The sequence below is a fragment of the Sylvia atricapilla genome, chromosome 1 (assembly GCF_009819655.1).
Source record: "Sylvia atricapilla isolate bSylAtr1 chromosome 1, bSylAtr1.pri, whole genome shotgun sequence".
Taxonomy (NCBI): domain Eukaryota; kingdom Metazoa; phylum Chordata; class Aves; order Passeriformes; family Sylviidae; genus Sylvia; species Sylvia atricapilla.
This window is the reverse complement of record NC_089140.1, coordinates 81,103,282-81,124,282: the sequence shown is the minus strand read 5'-3', so window position 1 is coordinate 81,124,282 and position 21,001 is coordinate 81,103,282. Positions and strand designations below refer to the sequence as shown.

Here is a 21,001-nt window from a genome sequence, read left to right as displayed (position 1 = left end):
TCACTCTGAACTCATTCCAAATCCATCTCCTAGCACCCTGCTACTTCCTGACCACTCCTCCCAACCTTTCTCTTATCCTTCTCACACAATTTTCAGTATCTAATCTACACACAGCCACAGCGCAGTAACCTGATAGAAACTTGGTAAAACCTGTTTAAATTGAACAAAACCCAATGGATGGCAGGGAGAATCATTTTCCTTTGGCAGTATGACACATTAAGCACAAAAAGTATAATAATAAAGACAGATTCCATACTAGGACAAATAATACAGTTCACATACATATATCTGATGAGCATTTTAAGCTCTCAGTGTCTCATGGTACAAGACTTCTATGTAGAAGATGTTACTGTCTGGTAAATTTGCAGAGGGACAATCTATGAGATGAAAAGCATGCAAAAGTGACAAAAAGAAACAAAGCTTAGCAAACAAGGGTATTATTTTATTTTCTTTATCAACATGTAATTTAAAGTGGGGGGGAAGGAAAGAAGGTTCTGGGCATGTCATCCTCAGAACAGATATAATCCATATGAAGAAAGCCAAAGGCTTGCTCCAACTGATATTATTAAACAGCATTAGAAAGTACATTTTTGTCACCACTACAAATTTTCACATGTACTCCAAAACATGGGAGAGCTTACAATACCCAGACTGTCAAAGTCAGTACTTAGCAACTGGAACCATCCAGGTTACTTTTTACCTTATTTCTAACACTCTAATATATCAATTTACTAGCTCCTCTGTTGTATTTAATATGCAAAGAAACATGCAAGGTTTTAATTAAAAATAATCACATATTTTCAGCAAGATGTATCTGTGTGTAGCTTTGGTTCCAAATACAAAGTGAAATACAAGAGATAGATGTTGACTTGCTAATGTGTTAAAAAGGAGTTTACATTTTTAAAGCATGCTTCCTTTTTAGCTTTTAAGCTTTGTGTCCTACTTTCTGGTCTATTAAAAGATTTCTTTGCTTTTTAATTTAAATTATCTTCTCTTTACCCTTTCTTCATTTCTCAGTTGACAGGATATTATTACTCCTCATGGAGAATGCTCTTCGATAAATAAGACTACTTTAAAGCTGCATTTAATTATTCTCACTCATTTCCTCACCTGAAGCAGTTGCAATGCTATCTATCCTATTCTTTCAAAGGAGCTTCCTACATAAATCAAACCTAAAGAAACAAAGCCATAGCATTAATTGTTACTGTAAAACGAAAATGAACTATGCAAGGAAGCTACAGATAATGAAATCTAGAAATCTGAAGTCAGCATGAATGGATTTCTGTGTCATTTCCACTACAACTTTCTTATTTGACCTCTGCAAAATATCCCTTAGTTTAATGCAAAGGACAAAGCAGAAAAGGCACACAGGGTGGGGCTTTTTTGTCAGATTTCTTTGTTAAAGCTGTTCTTACCGGTAGCAGATGCAGCTTCTTATAGTTTCATCTTGAATGATGTTTTCTCAGATACAAATCTTCTCCAGTCTGTAACCTGTCCACAAAAGTTGAGAAATTTCATTGTTTTCAATTATGTTTTGTAGAAAGCAGGCAAGGGTGATTTGACAGCATCGAGATAACGGAAGAGTTTAGAAGTCAATAAATGTTGTTAATGATTTCTATGTCTGATAGCAAAAATTGCAATTTTAGCTTCCTAACAGAGTCAGGAGGCTGCAAAGAACTCAGTAAGGCACCAGGACAAAGAAAAAAAGTCCCCTATTGCTCAGTCAATAACCACTCTGAAATTATAAAAGCAGAAAGACATGCCATTTTCTGAAGACAGTCCAGGTGTTAATCGTACAAGGAAACAGCTTGAGGCATAACTTGCTCTTCTCTCCCTCATCATTTTTCTTTTTTAAATAAAGGCTTATTTTTTCTCCCAGGAGTGTTTACATACAGCAAAAGCAGTGAGTTCTTACAACATCTTACACTTCAAATGTCATTCAAGCTGTTTGTCATCTGTCCTAAAATGTCACATCATAAAGAACTAGTCACATTTTCTACTTCTCACGCAAGTCTCCAGTTGTCACTTAAACAAAATGGAGCTCTCTTCCCTACACCTAAAGCATCTTTGTCTAAATATAGTGTAAAAACTAACAACAATATGGAATAATTTGTATTTGTGATGCTTAAATCCTTTTTATAAAAAGAGATGAACCATCTAAGCCACATATATGGTTGTTCAGAGAGAAGAACCAAGAATTCTTTGCCTGCACAGGGTGCATTGACCGAGAAGCACAGAAGCTGAGGGGGAAGCAGAGTCCATGAACAAGCTCAGCCTGCAAGAGTTTTCTTTTCACTAGACCCCACCTATGCCAGCACAGCTGTTATAGCTGAAATAAGGGTTAAAATGGTCCTTTTCAGGGGTGGGGTGGGAAGGGGTAGAAGGCGCTGTTGCCTTTTTCTAAATTTTACTTTTTCTTTTTCCCTAAATCTTAGAACATAACCAGAATTTTATAAAAAGAAAGACTGGAGAAACCAAAACTGTTCTGAATTCTTCTATCCTAAATGTGTTTAATGTGTTTTTCAACTGTTTATGTTGTTGTCCAGGTTAACATTAGAACAGCATGGGATTTTTTTCCTTTATCAGAGTATTAGAAGCTCATTAGTGCTCAATTTTTTTAAATTATTTTTTAAGTAAGTTCACTGAACTTGGTGAATTGACCTATTTACCCATACAGCACCTTCTACTGAAACAGTCTGAACTCCTTCATAAAAGGTTTTACAAGCAGCTTGTACAACTTAGATTCTCCTCTAGACAGGGGAAAGACATTATCGGCCCATTTTAATTTTTTTTTTTTTTTTAGATCTGTTATTTATATGCCTTTATAAGGGGTACTATGCTAAGAACATAACTATACCTTCATTAGATCTCATGACACAGCATTCAGCTTTCCCAAAATTCATCCTGGACTGAATACTTTCTTAGAAGGTTCTTTTTGGTGCTTGCATTTGCACACACACATCAATTTCACTTGGAAAGTAAACCAGATCCGCAGAACTCATTTCTGCTTCTAGCTCATGCACTAAGTTTCCTTGTGGCTGCTGCCTTGGTAACATCATTCACTTTCATGGCTGCAACATTTGCTCCTCCAAGATGAAAATAAGTAGCAGAGATCCTTGTGACACCACACCACACTACAAGCTCATTAATGCCAGGTTTATTTTGGTGGGCAGAAGATTACTTTTCTTCCTATTTTTTTTTAACTTATTGTTCCTACAAGAGGAAAGACTTATAATTAAAAAAGAAAACTTGCTTAGGCCACTGGGTTTAGGTTTACTGAACACTTCCATAAAGACATGATGCATTTGCTATCACTTAAAATTACCTTTATTAAACACTTTATATGTGTGGGAGTTTTCCCCGTCAGCTTTCAAAGTACAAGCACTGCTCAATCTCATCACTGTTTTGAAGCCTACCACTAATCTACTATGGCAAATAGAAAGAATAAGCCTCTGCTCAGAATCTTTGGAGAAATTACACTTCTGTCTTACTCCCTGTATTTGTTGTGCCCCCTTCAGTACACATGAATGGCTTTCTTCACTCTAGTCATGAATATTGCACCAAAAAATCCAGCCTCTTCATTCCAGCATTACCTGAACCCTTAAGTGAAAGTAATAAAGATATCAGATATCATCTAAATTAAGAATGAATTATTTCTTCTATCACTCAAGAAGCTGTTGGAATACTCACAAGTATTCAATCTGACAAGGAATTGCTGTAGAAAAAAAAAAAACGTGACCAAAGCAATAAAGATGTGCAGATGAATCTGAAAATGTGAAGCAGCACTCTCTCACCTTACTTTAAGACCATGTTAAAAAGTCAGAATCTATTTATAACCTCCAAAATATTAAGTAATACCCTCTGAATTAAAAAATTATAATCACATATAGTTAAAATATAAAAAATAAAGGAAACCATCTTTTTCCTAAGTGTTTGTCCTCTAGGAGAATATTTACATACACAGAGAGTTCTGTCTCTCCCACACCCTGCCCACACACATACAGACATCTATAGAGGGAGTGAGAAACATATGCTCTTGTTACCCTATCTGAAAACAAACACAATAACTAACACCTGTACTCAGTAACTATGTCACAGGAAAATTCTATCTTATTTCTACGGGTCATTCCAGTGGGTTTTAAAGAAACCTCCTGCCCACAGTCATTAAAAATCCTATGTCCTGCTATTGTTCCAGAAATAGGAAGAAGAGGGCAGAATAATGGGAAAAAAAGGTCAGTACAGACTTTCCCCATATGATACTCATCAGAATCTAGTGTAATTTGAATAAATATTCAAGTAATGAATCAAACCATAATACCCGAGCTCTGTTTCTCCTCAAGCTTTACACTCCCCCAATGCAGGGATAGAAGTTTTCTTCAAGCTTATTTGGCCAAACTCTACCAGAATGCTACAAGCAAAACAGAATAATGTGAAATAAATCACACTCAAACCTGCCAACTGGCTGCATGTTTATATATATTATCAGGAAAGAAGTCAGGATCTACTAATACTCCCAGCTGAAATCACCTGGAATTGTGCCACTGACTTCCATTCATGCAGAACCATGATGCTAAACATCCCTGGCTAAGGCTTTGTTTTAATTCCTATGAAACACGTTTCACATTTTGATGCCATATAAAGAACAGCAGTAATAGCAGAAAGGTAGCCTTGCATAAAACCATAAAATGTTTAAAGTATGTTGGGACCTGCTTGAGTAACAGAGGGTGCTGAATACAATTTAGTGCTTGTGACCACCTGCAGTACTATATCCAGGATACAATGCTAATTTTAGATTTCTGGATGAATGCCCACTGTAGGATATGCTATTTTTACTAAGTTCTGACATGTCTGCCCAATGGCACATCTCCATTTCCGAAGTGGTACTGAGAGGCTATTAAAGCTTCCAGTTACCACTTGGCTCAAAACTGCAAACTACGAGTCCTTTCACCAAACTGTTCTTCACATTCTGATTGACTTTACACAATAGAACTTACAAGTCAAAGTGAATACCGAAAAACAGTATAACTAAATAAGGAGCCCTCTCATCAAAACAAAAAATAACAGTGTTTTTTTAATAAATTATTCAATTTTCATTTCAATGCACAGGAAAAAGATACAGAAATAGCCTTCTCCTTCTAGGCAGACTCTCTAAGGTGTCAAAATAGAATCAAAAATGTAACAAAAAGACCATGCTGACACATGTATTACTGTATTTCACATAATAACATGGATTTTGGGGGTCACTACTCATCAAGTTTCAATTTATACCTGTAAGGCATGAAGTACATTGAACAATTCAGATTTACATATGACTATTTTTACATATGAATACAAAGATTTTTCCCAAGGAGGTATTTTCAGCAAGTTTGGAATGAGCTTTAGCAGTATAAGATTTCTATCTTTCTACTCAAATGTGCTTCTTCCCTCTCCTGCCATTTTTCAGCAGGTAGACTGAGAGTGTTCTCAGAGATGCCTTCCATTATGAAAGATTTAATACATATTTAATAACAGAGACTTAAATATGGTCATGGTATTTGGCATACATCCTGAAGCACACCATAAGACATGTCTGCCACTCTCCAGTGAGGACAACAGAGTAGTTAGGGAGAAATGTCAGCCAAAAATAGCTACATGAAGCATAAAGCCCCCTGAGAATGAAAAGGTCTTTATTTGTTAAATCAAATGCAGATCTTTCACTCTAATACTTCTGATCTGTTTTTGTGGATTTTCTCAGGTATGCTAAATTAAACCCACTCATCAACACCAACTTCATTCAAAAGAGCAATTAATGAATATGGCACAGAAGCAGCTTAACCCTGGAGGAGTCCCTGACATTTGTTCATAGTGAAGACTGTTGCTTAATTGGTCCCCTCATTCTAAGCCTCTAAATGATGTTTTTGACACAATACTAGAAGTCATTGTGACTTATTTCTCAAGCTAGCAACATCTGCATTATGTTAGGTTAATAAAACTACCTTTGAAAGGTTTTCAAGAATATATTTAAAGACACGGGGAAAAAGGAAAGTCTGGATGTGCTGACAGTGGAATAAAGAAACTATATTGAATTTTTTACTATTATCTCAGAGTACACTTTGTATTACAGATAATTTAAGCAAATATTTTGTGTTCCATATTCACCATAATAAATAGAACTCTGACAGAAGTCCATTACAATTTTCTAACCTCTTTCAACTGTGTTCCCACACAAAACTAAGCATTAGTATCTGATAGGTCTTCTGATGATCTTAAGTTCTCAGACAACGAAAGTATTGGCTTTTTGATGTCTTTGGTAAAAAACATTACATTTTTTATTTTTGCAGAAATAAAAGGTTGAGAGTAAAGAGTCTGGGTTATGAAATTAACACCCTAAACCAAAGACCTCTGTCCAAGATATAAAAGAAAGTTGTTATCATTTCATACTGAGTGCATCCTTTATTTAATCAGATGGCTTTGGAAGAGTTAATGAACCCTTTTGCGTTCCAGAAACCAGGATGCATTTTATAAATTTGAAAAATTAGCTTGTTTATTTCCATAACACATCTCTAGGATTATATATTTCACATTGACTTCTACTGGAAAGCAGATAATAATTCACAAAAAAACCCACAAAACAAATAAAAAGGTATATGGAAGTTCATACCTGGGGAACATCTGAAAGCCCTGTAGATCCAAAGATCTTCAACATGCAAATGAGAACAGTGTCCACCCTCAGAGCTGGTGACATTACTTCAATTAGCCTGACCCAGTTTTCCAACTTGGAATTCAGTTTCTGTAGTTCCTATTATATAGCAACTCCTCTCTGCCAATTATTTACATTTACACAGCCACGAAGTTTCACCCAGTTATGTGTGTGAGAAACTGAGTTAAGCATTCATTAGCTAATTGTATACCTCTAAGCACTTAAGAAAAGCAGTGCAGCAGCAGTGTATATTGTTAGCTGGAGCTTTGGATTTTGATCCAGTCCAAAAGGAGCCTGATGCCATAGCAGTCAGGGTGAGACTAAGAGGGTAGCACTGTGTCCCCACTGGGGTGCCAGGTGTGTAGTGCTGGAGAGAAGAGAGGAAGAAAGGCTTTCACAGTTTTGCAGTTGCCCATCTGCTAGCTCCCACCACATTGCTCTCCTATGGCACACAGGCTCTGGTTTCCTCTGAAGCTTTCTATTCCCACTCACCCAAAACATCCTATCCCACCTGTTGTTTCTACCAGCTGTTTCTCCCCTCTGGCCCACCACCTACATCACCATCTTTGCTCCTTGAAAAAACCCCACCCACCTACACAACAGCAGCTGCCCTTCTCTGTCCTGAGCTTCAGGACACAAAGCAGCAGGAAAAAACCTGACAGCTCTATGAGTGCCAGCAGGCTCCTGCCAGCCCCAGCCTCCTGCTTGCTCAGAGTTCAGTGACAGCAATACACTCAGCCTGGGCGATGGGAATGCAGGAAAGGTGACCTGCATGTCTGATATGTGATAGCAGCAACAGGACATTTGGCAACCTCCTGATGGCAACCTTGGCCTTGCTCACAGACACAATTTTCCCTGCTGGGACACCGTCTTGGCTGACTCACACTGCTGAGTGAAAGCAGAGAAGAATAATTCCACCTAGTTACAAAATTCACAACAGGTTCTTACTGTTGATGGATTAGGCAGAGAGGGATCAGCTAACTCCACCAGCACTGCTAGAGAATCATTTGTTCATTAATACATTAACACACATTTAACTCAGAAGCAGAATGCACCAGAATCCAGTCTGCCTTAACACTTTAGGCATTGTCCTGCACAGGGCAGATATGGCAGAAGTGAGCCAAATTACTAAACAATAAAGCAAGAGATATTCTGATATGGCTTTACCTTAAAATGTTCACACAGCAAAAAGGCACTCAACAGAGCATAAGAGCTCATTTTATTAGCATTGCTAATCTAAAACATAGATAACAAACAGTGTATAACTTCTATTTCCAATTTTTTTTAATTAAGTAGTGCAAAATGTCAACCCTCAATATTCCACCCTCTGTGTTAACCCTCTTCATTAACATTAAGCAACCTAACCTTTAATTAAGGGCCCTACAAAAGCAACATATTACTGCACATTATCTGAAATACCATACTAGGACCTATTGATGCCACTTTCAGAACTACAGCTGCAATTTAAGGCAGCAAAACCTGAAGAATTTAGAAATTAAAACATAACAACTGCACTTAAACCTTACAGAACACAGAGACTTAATCACAGCCTGTAGAAAGAGTGCATGGCAAGATATACCATCAAATCAGAGGCAAACTGTGGAGAAACATTTGCAGTTACAAAGCATTCATCAGCTTTCAGAAGATATATTAAAACCTCAAGTGACTGTGTAAATTTGTGTAGTCCAACTATCCTGTCCATGTTTCTGGTTCATCTAAATTAACATAACTTCATAATCCACAAAAATTCTTCTCATTCAATTGTATTTTCTGAATCCAGATAAATCACTTAATCACATCTGCCTTTAAAAGATCCCACTAATCGTAAAAGATTAATTCAAATGACATTTGTTTTATTAACTTTTTTTCACTCTCCAGCAAGGGTTGCTGCATTTATCCCTGCAGTCCAACTTGCCAGAATAAAGATAAGATTATGAATTTTGGATATTACACACTCAATATTTGATACCAATATTTCTTTGTTCTTCAAAGAGATGAGCTCTTCAGAGCTCAAAATAGAACTATCAGCTATGAGAACAGTGTTCTTATCTCTGTTTCACCTCACTTTGTCTTTGGAACAATATTGTGCACTAACCACTGGACTGAAGCTGGTGTTCTTCCCAGCAGAAAGGCTTCCCTATCCTTCCACTATTATTCTGTGGGATACTACAGCAGCAATTTGGCTATACAAATGAATAGATTATTATCTATCATCTAGCCAGTGCCACTGCTTGACAAACTGGAGTGGACTGTAAAAATGTGGTGAATGCATGTGTGTAGAGAGGAGGAAAAAATGCCTACCCTACCACCAAGCAAGCAGTCCTACAAATATGTGTAAGAACTGTAAGGTGAGGCTAATTTTGACCATTCATAGAGTAAACCAGGAAGCATTTATAAATTCTGTTTGCAAAGAGTTCGTTAGGAAATTAAAAGTGTCACAGATACATTTTACTATTAATATTAATCTTGTAAATTGTAGATAAGTTTTACTGTCAGGAGGGAACCTTACTACGAACCAGTTATCTGGATAAAATAATTTTGGTCACTGAGCTCCACCCAAAAATTTCTACACAGAAATTATTGCTCAAATGAGTTCTGTCTAGCACAGTGTTCATTGAATTTATATACATTCGTCATACATTACTAAAGTACCTATCAACACCGCAGTTTTACTACAGAGATGTGTTATACTTCATTTTCCTTTGATGGGTCAGAACCTTTAGCAAATGGAACATGCCACCTACAGGTTACAGGCAGCTGCCTGTAACAGAAATGCCAAAGGAATGCAATTAGGTTGTGTCTCCAGCTTGCTCTATGCCACACTGCATAAGACACCAGAATCATTAAACCATGGAACAATTAGGTTTGGAAGGAACCTTAAAGATCATAGAATCATTAAGATTTGAAAAGACCTCCAAGTTCATTGACTTCAACCTTTGACGGAACACCCCCTTGTCCACTAAACCACAACACTAAGTGCCACATACAGTCACATCTTGAACACTTTCCAAAACTGTGACTCCACCACTTCCCTGGACAGCCCATTCCAATGCTTAAGCACCCTCAGTAACGAAATTCTTCCTGATGTCCAACCTGAATCTCCCCTGGCCCGTCTTGAGGCCATTTCCTCTTGTCCTGTTGCTAGTTGCCTGGGACAAATGGCCAACCTCTACCTTGCTACAACCTCCTTTCAAGGTAGATAATCTAGTCCCAAACCCCCTAGCATGGCCAGAGAACCCTCCACCAGACTAGGTTACTCAGAGCCCCATCCAGACTGGTCTTGAACACCTCCAGGGACCGAAATTCACAATCTCTCTGGGCAGTCTGTTCCAGTGCCTCATCACTCTCACTCGCAGTAGAGAATTTCTTCCTAATATCTAATCTAAATCTGCTCTCCTTTATCTTAAGGCTATTCCCCCTTTTCCAGTCACTACATGCCCTTGCAAAGAGTCCCTCTTCAGCTTTCCCTTTTAGTTACTGTGTGGTGCCACAAGGTCTCCCCAGAGCCTTCTCTTCTCCAGGCTGAACAGCTCCAAGTGTCTTAGCCAGTCCTCGCAGGAGAGGTGCTTCAGCTCTGCTCTCCAATGGACTCATTCCAACAGGTCTGGAAACATTAGAAACTTGGCAAGATTTAGCAGTAAATCTTTCAGGACTTACTGAAGTAGAACTTTGCGTAAGGAGATGATATTTAAATACAAACTACAGGGCCTACAAAATCTTTTCTTTAGGACTGCAAGTATGAAAATATTACTGCCAGAAGTATGAGAAGTATCTTACCATTTCAATGATTCTGCATGTTGACTTGCATCCTTCACTTCCCATGCTGAGCTACAGTGGAATGCACTGGGAGGCATCTTATCAGACAAAATCCACTCCATCCATTGATGCCTTGGGGCAAGGATGCTGTATTTCCAGTAATTTTTGAGCACCTAGGTATACCCCCCAAAAACCTAGATAATGGAAAATTGCTCCAACAGCTTTCTCTGATGATGAGTTCCTGGGACCAACATGCAAATGTTGTCCAGAAAAAATGGATTCATTACCCAGTGTGCAACAAGTCAATAGTTACACACTCAAGGGAGATATTGCTTATTTATTTCAGAGTTTCACAAGCCTGGGTGCTCAGTGATACTACACAAATCAGGCATGCCAACTATCAAAACTTTTTATTATTTATACATTTTAGCAAACAAAAGAATTAGTGTTCACTGGCTACAAGTCACATAGCTTTCTTATTGATTAGTATTATATCTTCTATTGGTAAATTATTCTCTTGCTTCCCATGCTAATTAGTCCCATGCTCAGTGTTTCTCCTCTATTGACTCCAAATCAATTTTCTTGGGTTGGTGGTCTGTGAATTTGAGGCTGCAATCTGCCCTGCCAGAATTACCTTTTACCCAGACAGAGCTGATCTCAGCACAGTTGCTGAGTTGGCTTTGTTAGTTTCTTCACTGTCTTGGGAGCTCTGCCAGATGTCTTCATGGCCCTTGAATTCTGCATTCTGTGTGTCCACTATCAGTGCTGGACATCCTTCTTCCCAAGCTTTGTTAACCACCCCCTAGGTCTGAGATCACTGAAGCATGTCAAGCCCTAAACCCTAACAAGGCAATTCTACCAACAAGTAATTTGTTCTTGCAACACCTGGACATCACTTAGAGTTTGTTTGTTAGCTGCTGTTTCATGAATTAAATCTCCCTTCTGGTTGATTAGGCTTGAAAGTATACAAAGGTGAAACATCAATGAACATTCTTTCTTAAGAAAATTTTACATATTCCACATTTTGCTACATAAAGACTACAGTTATAAGCCCAAATGCTATTTAAATGGTCAATCTTGGGAACTACTGTGGCAAAAAGAAGCCAAATTTCAGAAGAAACTACTAGTTTATGTATCAGTTGTCACTGCTAAAACTGAAGAGACTATCTTCTGCTCATCACTTTCTCCCTAGTCAGCTGCCTGAGAGGGCAATTCCAATCTCCTTTCACTCACAGTATGACACGTAAGCCTGAACAATATAAAACTAATTCTTGCTAACTCAAATCCTTACCACTCAGTCACAAAAGTAAGGCTCCTATGAGCATTCCAGTTCACTCAATCCTAATGTTTTTAGGACAAGTAATACAACTATAGAAGTAAACCCAGATGTTGTTATGAAGCCAAGAGTTGTGGGTTTTTTTCTCTTCTTAATGCTTTGAGATGAAAGGGGGCATTAGAAGTAACTAAAACAACATAAATGATATTCAGGAACAGTTTTTTTTTTGAAGACTGATCATTCCAATTATCATTTATAGATATTAATACAAACACAGAAACACTATTATTCAAATGAAGATTGATTTGTAGAAACAAGGTTTTATGTGGAAGCAAGAACATGCAACACATGCAAAAAATTTCCTGTAAGGCTTGGAAAGTTTTAGTCCCCAAATACTCAAGAGGGAGACAGTACTCAGAGGTCACAAAGCAACAATTTTCACAACATAGAAAGGGGCAAGAGAAGACAAGCAACCGGCAACTTGTCAAGAAGCAAACTAAAGCTGCTAGTTAAAACCAGAAATCTCTAGATCTTCAAGTTTCATCTGTAATCAGGTTCTCTGGACTAGATCTACAGCTACAGATAAATCTTCAAAGGTGTCAGAGTGTGCACAGAGCTGGGAACAGGCCTGGTGTCAACTGCTCCACTTATTTTGAATGCCATTTCCAAATTTTTCAGTGTTGGCATTGTTAGAAATTTGGGGCTTATAAAAAAAAGATCAAGGTTGATGAAAGTAGCAGAGAAAAAAACCCAAACCTCTTGTTTAAATTACTTTTTTAAGGGAATTGCCCAATCCCAAAAATAAACAAACACATGCACTTATAAATAAGGTCTGGTTTATACAGAATTCACAGTAAATCTGAAAAGCAAGTTAAGCACATGAATTGTTCCTCACAAACAAATTGAGCTCCTTCTATTTCCAGTTAAACAAGTCCTATATTTCCTATATTTCTTCTTATTAAAATATTAGTGTTATGCCACCACAGAAAACTAGTTCTTTTTTTAGCCTTCTGGTAAAAAGAAACAATTACAACACAGCAGCTCTACAAGTGAAGCTGAAGGACAAGCTTTGTCAACATTCACCCTATAAAAAGACTAATGTGTCCTTTTCCCAAGAGGCAGCCAGCTACTGCCAGCAATGAGTTCATGGGGGTACTCTAAGAAAAATAACATGTTTGCTCAAGTTATTTTAAGAGCACTTTATGATTATGGGTTTGAGAGAAAAAATATAAAGACTCAAGTTAAATATCAGGATTAAGTGTTTACCTCTAGTTCAAGATTATTTTTCTTCAAACTTCGATACTGATCTCATTGGCCTTCAGATTAAATAAATTTGCAAAACAATCTCCCCTGACAGTTATAGATAAGTGAGCAAAAATGGAATTTTCTAATCAAAGCTACTTGCAAACTCACTTAAAGAAAGAATACTGGAGAAAAAAAATCAAGTTCCTCCACTCAGACCATCAATTTAATTTAAAACAATAGACAACAATGGCAAAAAGAATAGCAATTCAGCTCTAGAGCCCAGATCTCTTTGTGCTATTGTTGATAACCACTTTTTTTTTTTTCTGAAACCAGCCATTAGAGCATGATGCCCAGGCTTCACTGGGTTGCCTTCTATATTAAAGATTTAACTAATGCTTAGGTAAAGGGTCTGACACTATGCACTTAGGAAAGCAACAGAAGATAAACTGGAAAATTCAGCAGCTTTCTTGGACAATTCAAGAAAGTCTGTAAACTCTGACCAAGCCTTAGGACAGAATTACAGCTAGACACATCTCCAGAGCCCAGGGCAGCAGCATTTTTGGACTTCTACCCACATAGATGAAGAGAAGTTTTTCTTCCCACAAATGCCAACTTCAACTCTTGCATGTCTCTAGAACTGTACACATGAACACACGCTCCTGGCACATAAAAGAATAAGGGCATTGTGGCTTTCTACTATCAATTCCAACAGCATGTATAAGAATCTATTATCATTTTTAAGTAGAGTAAGGTCTGGCAGACAAACTCTGGAAGACTGAACTTCAGTATTTAACATATTAATCCCCTGAATTTCCCCACTTCTGACTCACTCGAGGGCAGTGCAATGAGGCATTGCCTCTCAGGTACCTCACTCCTCAGGAGGCAAGTTCAGACTGCTGGTGGAGACAGGCATACAGCTGTGCCTCAGTCCATTTGCAGCCTCCTCAAGAGAGTTTGCTGCCTGTTACAAAGCTGACATAACAAAAAGCTGTCTGGTTACACTCTAAAACACCGAGGCAAAATCCTACACATTTCATTGTTATTTGAGGGACCAATCAGAATTTTATTCTGCACACACAATCCTCCTCTCCCCTCCTTCCCCACCTGACAAGAGTCATTGCACACCTGCAGTTACACTGAAATCAGTGCCTGTGGAGTTGGCACTTCAAAGGCAAAGTTTTGAGATGATCAGCCCCTAACACTGTTTACACTGTGATTCCACATGAATAGCTACACTAGCACAACTAAAAGGACCCAGAAGGCAATGGACTGACACAATCCCAGAATTTCCAAAGTGGACAGTAAACTACAACAGCACTTTCTTACTCTGATGGCACAGCATTCTCCATCTACATCTGCCTGTCTTTGGGAATCACGACATACCATGGTGTACAGGTCACAAAGAGAAGTTGTTAATAGTGGACAGGAATTAAGAGGGTTTTCTGGTTGGTTGGGTTTTTCTGAAGTATATTATGAAGTGAGAGCCAGGACATGGATTTACAGGGTCAGAAAATGATCACAACAACAATATCAACATCATCTTTAGCAACTTCAGCATCACAGCTACTGATCGAGATCACAGGAGTCATTATGCTCTTGGCCTACCCCACTCTGATACACCTTGAAGAGCACTATCAGAAAACTATCCAAAGCTGAAATCCCGTCTTTTGGCTAAGCTAGGAGTCCTGATTTGCAGCATTGTGTAATATAACATCTGGCACTAGTAACAATTTTGTGTACATACTGTCTCCTAGATATTTCAGTGTCCTTGCTTAGGTTTAAAAAGCAACAAGGAAAAGCATGCACTGGAGCATGAGAAGCAGCTAAAATCTGGACTGCAGACACACAGTTTATATGACAAGAACTAAGAAAGCAACCATATATTCCTATTGCAAGTTCAGAACAAGAAAGCAAGCAAGACCATCAAGAGGAGAGGCCATCAGGAATTGAACTCATGTCAAGCAACGTACAGCCCAATGGCTGTGGATAATTTCTTTTCACAGTCTTCAGCTTTGACTAGGACTTAGTAAAGAAGCCCTAAAACTCAGCCAGACATTGAGAGACACAAAGCAATACACATGGCCTGTCGTCCTATAATTGCCAAGGTCAGGAGTTTTTCCTCAGGTAAAAGGTGATTTCACTATCGGACAAGGTCCACAGAAATGGTTTCACCCCATACATTTTCTCCCATAACAAGGTCATTTCAGCCATGCTCCCAGGGGGCCCTTCATAACTAGGGGGGTTTGCCAATGCAAATGTTAGTGAGTTTCCAGTGAAAACAGGTCACAGAAATGACACAGTGAAAAAACACGTACAAACAGTGAAAGAAAAAGGCAACAAAAATTTCTGAGAGACTGTATGCTGAAGAAAACACAGTGAAGAGCAACAGCCTAATAACTTTTAAAACTACAAATGAATACTTATTCTCCTGCCTTTGTCTGTAGATTTCACCAGTAACAGAAATTATTTACTCAGCAATAAGATCACTGTGGGTCAGAAAAACAGGGCCCAAAATTATTAAAATATTCTCTCCCTAGCTACAGAGGCCTCATAGTTAACTTTACATTAAGCATTCCCGATACCCAGTTAAACCTAAGTCTAAAAAGAAAGCACATTTCAGTAGCATTCTGGGTTTCCAACTAGACTAGCAATTCAGAGAAGGACAACAGCACCAAAGACAGCAGCTCAATTTTGAAATTTGGAGAGAAGTGGGGAAAAGAAGTGAGAAAATCAATATAATTCCAGTATAGCCCATTTCTTCAGCTCACCCAGTTCACATTATAACCCAATCCTGCAGCCATCACACATACTCTAACTCGTTCATCACATGTATTTAGTTATGCCTAAGAATGCATTCCAGTATTACAAAGACAGAGAAGAGTAAAAGGCTGCATTTCAGTATTTTCAAAGCTACACTTTGCTTTAGCTTCTCCTAAACCAAACAAATACTATAAAATGGATGCATGTTGCTATTCATCTAGCAAGAGATTAAAAAATCAGAATACTATGTGCCAAAGATTCAGAGCCACTCAATCAACATTCCTAAATGAAACTAATCTCCATTAGTGAGGTTGGTAACAATGAAAAGATTTACCAGTTCTGTCAGAAATTAAGATCCAACAATTCTACGGTATACTGGAGCTCAGGGATATACCCTGATTTTAAAAAGAAAAAATGGAAAAGGGATCAAAAGCTGTATTATCTGGCTATCATGCAAGAAATTTCATAACACAGATAAGCTAATAGGAGATAAGTCTGGAAATGATAGCACAGCTAAAATGCTACACAGCATTTAAACTTTCTGAACAAGTAATTCAAACTGTTGGCAAAGAAAAGATAATGTTTGAAAAGATACGTTTCAACAGTTGAGTTAAACTCAAGAGTTTCACTGCAAAGGCCTCAGTGCAGGCTATGTATCAATCCCAGTTTCCTGCTACTATCACTGACAAACATCATCTTTTTGTGAGTTTCCTGACTTTCTAATATATACTGGGACACTAGGAAATTTCTTCCAAAATCAATCTCCCCAGAGATTAATTTTATTAATATATTTATTAGCTATGGAGATAAAGAGTTCATACCATACAGCAGTCAATTGGACTGCATCAAAGTTCCCCAGGTAAACACAAATTTGATAATAGATGCATGAACAAATCAACTAAATGAGAAAAAGATTTGCGTGCTTCATACTTTGGAATATACATTCTAGCAAAAAAACTCAAGAGGACACTAATTAGACTGCATTTTGGGGATCATTAACTTGGTTTACATTTGCTACCTTTCTGACAAATGTTGACCAAATGTGCTATAGTTAGATGCAAACTGGCAAATTTCTTAAATAAATCCTAGGATATATTTATAGAGAAAACTAAAATAAAAGCCCCGACTTTTTTTTTTTTCTTTCTTTCTTTTTCTTTTCCTGAAAACCATTTGCCGTTTTAGCAACAAGAGATTTAACAGCAAACCACACTTGAAGTGCACAGCTTGGGCTGTGGCATTCCCCAGGTGTCTGTAAGAACTGCAGATAGCAGAGTGCCACCTGCCTTTCACGGGTCACAGCTGCAATGCTGCAGCCTGGAAATTAAATCCAGCCTACCACCAACAGTTGGCAAACATACCTCAAAAGGGTCGGTTTGAAAAATGTTTATGGTGTTTGACAAAAACGGAACTAACTAACTAAATAAATACCAGAAAACCCCAAGAACTTGTTATTTTGAAGCAGCTACAGCTTTGCAAAACACATTAGGAGAAAAGGAACGTACAGGCTGTAATGTAACACTGTTTCCAAATCGGAATGCAAACACATGCCAGAATGGATAAAAGGATGATAATAAAGAGAAGCAGACGGATTAACAATAATTTGGAGAATTCTGCATTGACAAGAATGCCCATTAAACATTTCCATAAAATGATGTTACAGAAAAAGAGAAGCTCCTCAGTGCCGCTTCCTATAATTACGGCCGAAACAATAGTAATTCATATCAGGAGCCATAGTAACTTCAGAACACACATTACTAAACATCAAGAGCATATCAAAATTTTATAAACCAGATGTTAAATCTAAAGCTAATCGTATTTCACTGCTATTCAGAAGTCCACCACCACAACACACTAACCAATCACCAGACACTGCTTTACGTGAAGTAGCACAGTATCAGATTTCACACACCCTCCTCCCCACTATCAACAGATAGTACTGCTAGTACACACCTACTATCAACTGATAGTAGTATCAGCAATCCACTTACGTGTCCCACAGCACAGAAATCAGACCCAGCCAACACTGCTGATAAAGCTGTTGCAGACCAGAGGGCAGAAACGAGTCTTTCTGCTCCTGCTCCCTTGGCTGAATTCCTGCATGCAACTTCTAACACAAAAGCCAAAATTTGCAGGAGAGTTATGTTGTATTTCTGCAGTTCATAGATTGTAGTGTACAGTTACTCCCTGAAAAGTAATGAACTTCATTCATTGAAAATCCTGTATTTGTACAAGACTATATCAACAGAAGTCAGAATCCACGTGGGTTTCCTAAGTAGCTGGGGGAAAAGAAAGTTAAAAACAAGCTACCACACAACTCTTTCTTCTGAGAACAGCAGCAATACACAGTTACCACCCTATGCATCTCTGCCCAGCAGGAAATGAGTACAACAAACTTGCTACAACTATGTTTACAGATCATTACAAAGTGCACAGGCACTCCTACTACCTGTAAGTACTTTATGAAAACAGCACTAGTTAAAGATTACAAGAAATGAGACACTTCAGGTATTAATGCCTTCAGCTTTGTCAACCAAAACAAATCTGTTACAACATCCCAAGGAATAAGCAGTACAGCTCAGAAGCCAGTGTTTACACTGCTTAGCTCAAAACAACCTCTCGAACAGAGAAGTAAACTGCTACACTCCAGAGCAAAACCTTAGCTCTCAGCAGGACTCCTCGCAGCTGTTCAGCATTAAAATGAGAAAATGAGATGAATTCGTTAGTAAATGTAATAAAGTTATATTATTGGTACCTGCTGGAGAGAAAGGTGGGAACACAGGACAAAATCCAGAAATCTACAAACGTCTTTCACTATACTAAGCAAAGGCCAGACCTCAGCCTTTCAAGGCAGCAATGTACTTTTGATTGACTATGTGTTATGCATATATATGACAACAGCAAGTTCAACAATTCTAAGCCAAACTTTACTGAACTGAGTCAGCCTTATATAACAACCAGGAGATGTTCAAACTTCTAGAAGTAAGATTTGAGTGCAATTTCCACTGTGAAAAGTAATCTACTTTACATCACTCTAGCTGGGCTAGCATCACTTCAGGCTTTACAACAAAATTCAAACCAAGTGGCTAGTCAGCTTTCAGAAAGTAAGACCTTCAGATGCACTACCTTAGGACTGCTGGAACACGCTATCACTATAACTTTAACAGCATGTTTTAGCCTTAGGATGTTTTTCACAGCTATAATCTTGAAAATTCTAACCACCTTCACAAGACTGCATATGCTTGCACACACAGACCTCTCATGCCCATAGCCCGGTTTGCTGAAGGAGCAGATGCACTGACAGCTCCCCCCAGGAATAATCCCGGGCAGATTATCATTGTGTCGATCTACAGTGCACACTCAGCGCCCGGAACGATAGAACAAACCTTAACAGTTGTCATTTATCTGGCAAGCAATCCTCATACAACGATAGATGTTTACAACTGACTGAGGTGTTTCCATCTGCATCGCTGCGGAATGGTAAACTCTAACTCCCCAATTCACAAAGTGCCAAAATACAGTCACGCCACAGACCGAAGACAGTCCAGTTAAATAGAACAGCGAGCATAAAAAAGCACATCGGGGTTTCAAATCATACCACGCGAACATCCCACTGAAAACCCACGTTTCTCAGACGACTGCCGGTGCCTTTCACGCCACTTCTACTCTCACCAGAAGATGAGCCTGAGCAAACTTCACTTGCTGAAGTGTGACAAAACCCTCGGAAACGTTCTGGAGCCAGCGGCTGCCCTCTCCGCAGCCGGGGCTCAGCGACAGCAACGCACCTCACTCTCCCGGGCGAGAACGCGCTCCCGCGGGCGCGACCCCGAGGGCAAGAGCGGCGCGGGGGTCCCGCTGCGCGGAGCGCCCGCGGTCCGGGTGCCGGCCCCTCTGCAGATGCGGCTCCCTGTCCGTCTGTTTTTTCTGGTCCCGAGCAAACAGCACTGTCTTCGAGGACAACGGCCGCCCGTTCTGAAAGGCGCGGTGGACTTTCGGGGGTGGGGCCGGGCAATGCCCGAGACGGGCTGCGAGCGCCGGCAGCGCTCCCCGGCACCGGAGCCCGGCGCTAGCGGCGCTCCGCCTCGCTGCCGGCTCCCCCTGCCGGCACCCTGCGCCGCTCCCGCCCGGACCCCAGCCCGCCCGGCCTCCGAGCCCCCCGGGGCGCTCGGCGGACACCGGGGAGCAGCCCCGCGGAGCCCAGCGAGGCGGCCCCGCTCACGGTCACAACGCCCGCGGAGCTCCGAGAGCGCCGCCGCCCGCAGCCCGAGCCCGGCGAGGAGGGGAGAGGGGCGGGCAGGGGTTACCTGGAGGCGCCGTGGGCTGCTCGCCGCAGGCGGCGGGCGGGGGCTCGGCCGCCGCGCTGCTGCCCGCTGCCCGCCTCACGCCGCCATGGCCGCAGCCCCGCCGAGCCGCTCCGCTCGCTCGCACCAAGTTTGCGGCGCGGCAGCTGCGCGCCTCGCCCGGCGGCCGGACCCAGCGCCCCGCCGCGGGGGCGGAGCAGCCGCGGCCGCCCGGCCCCGGCGATGCGATGCGATGCGGTGCGGTGCGCGGTGCGGGGCTCGGCTCGGCTCGTCCCGCAGCCGGCGCTGCCCGGGCTGGGGCGATCTCGCATTACTCCCTGCCCTCCCCCGCGCTCCCCCCTCCGGGCCAGCTGAGAAGTTGCAACTGGTTGAGATATTTGTCCTTGGGGTTTGGGATTTTTATTTTTATTTCCTTTTATTCCTTAATCACTGCAGCTCACAAAAAACATGACCCGAGGCTGCTCCTTTGCCATCAGATCTGAGCAGGGGCGCCTCAGCGCCAGTACAACTAAGCACGACAAATCCCGGCGAGCTGCAGCAAGCGACAGCAGAGGGAGGGGAGGCAGTGGGACACGGGGCAGCGCCGCTGGTGCCGGGTCCGCAGGGGCCCCCGACCGCTGCGCGGGGCTCCGCGGGGCTCCGGGGCCGGGGAAATGTACCAAAACCGCGGAGCAGCAGATCGGGGAGGCGAGGGAGAGCCGAGCGCCAGCCACTGCCCCGGCACGGAAGGGGCACGGGAGCGCCCCGGGAGCTGCCAGGCTGCGCGCCCGCGGCTCTCCGCGGCCCTGTCACCCCGTGCCGCAGCGGCCAGCCCGGCCCCAGTGCCCGGCCCCAGTGCCCGGCCCCAGTGCCCGGCCCCGCGCAGGCAACAGGAGCCCCGCACCAGCGGCCCCGGTCCTGGGGGGAGCGCGGCGCTGACACTTCTGCCGCCACGTAAGAGCCTCCGGCGAGTCCCTCTCCGCCCTCCCCAGTCCCCTCCCTCCCCCT

At 41.1% G+C, this 21,001-nt stretch overlaps 1 protein-coding gene across 2 annotated transcripts in view; it reads right to left on the bottom strand.

Moving 5' to 3' along the window:
* The window catches only part of SEMA5A (semaphorin 5A), a 311,419-nt gene extending 291,742 nt beyond the window's left edge, over window positions 1-19,677 (bottom strand). The window contains exons 1-2 of one of the 2 annotated variants that reach the window (XM_066326614.1): window positions 19,499-19,677; window positions 1,416-1,491 (exon numbers count right to left, since the gene is read on the bottom strand). The gene's annotated coding sequence lies outside the window, so the exon portion shown is untranslated. Of the gene's footprint in view, window positions 1-1,415; window positions 2,368-19,498 lie in introns of those variants that run through there. The other variant, XM_066326605.1, reaches the window with a different exon arrangement.
* Window positions 19,678-21,001: the final 1,324 nt, after the last annotated feature.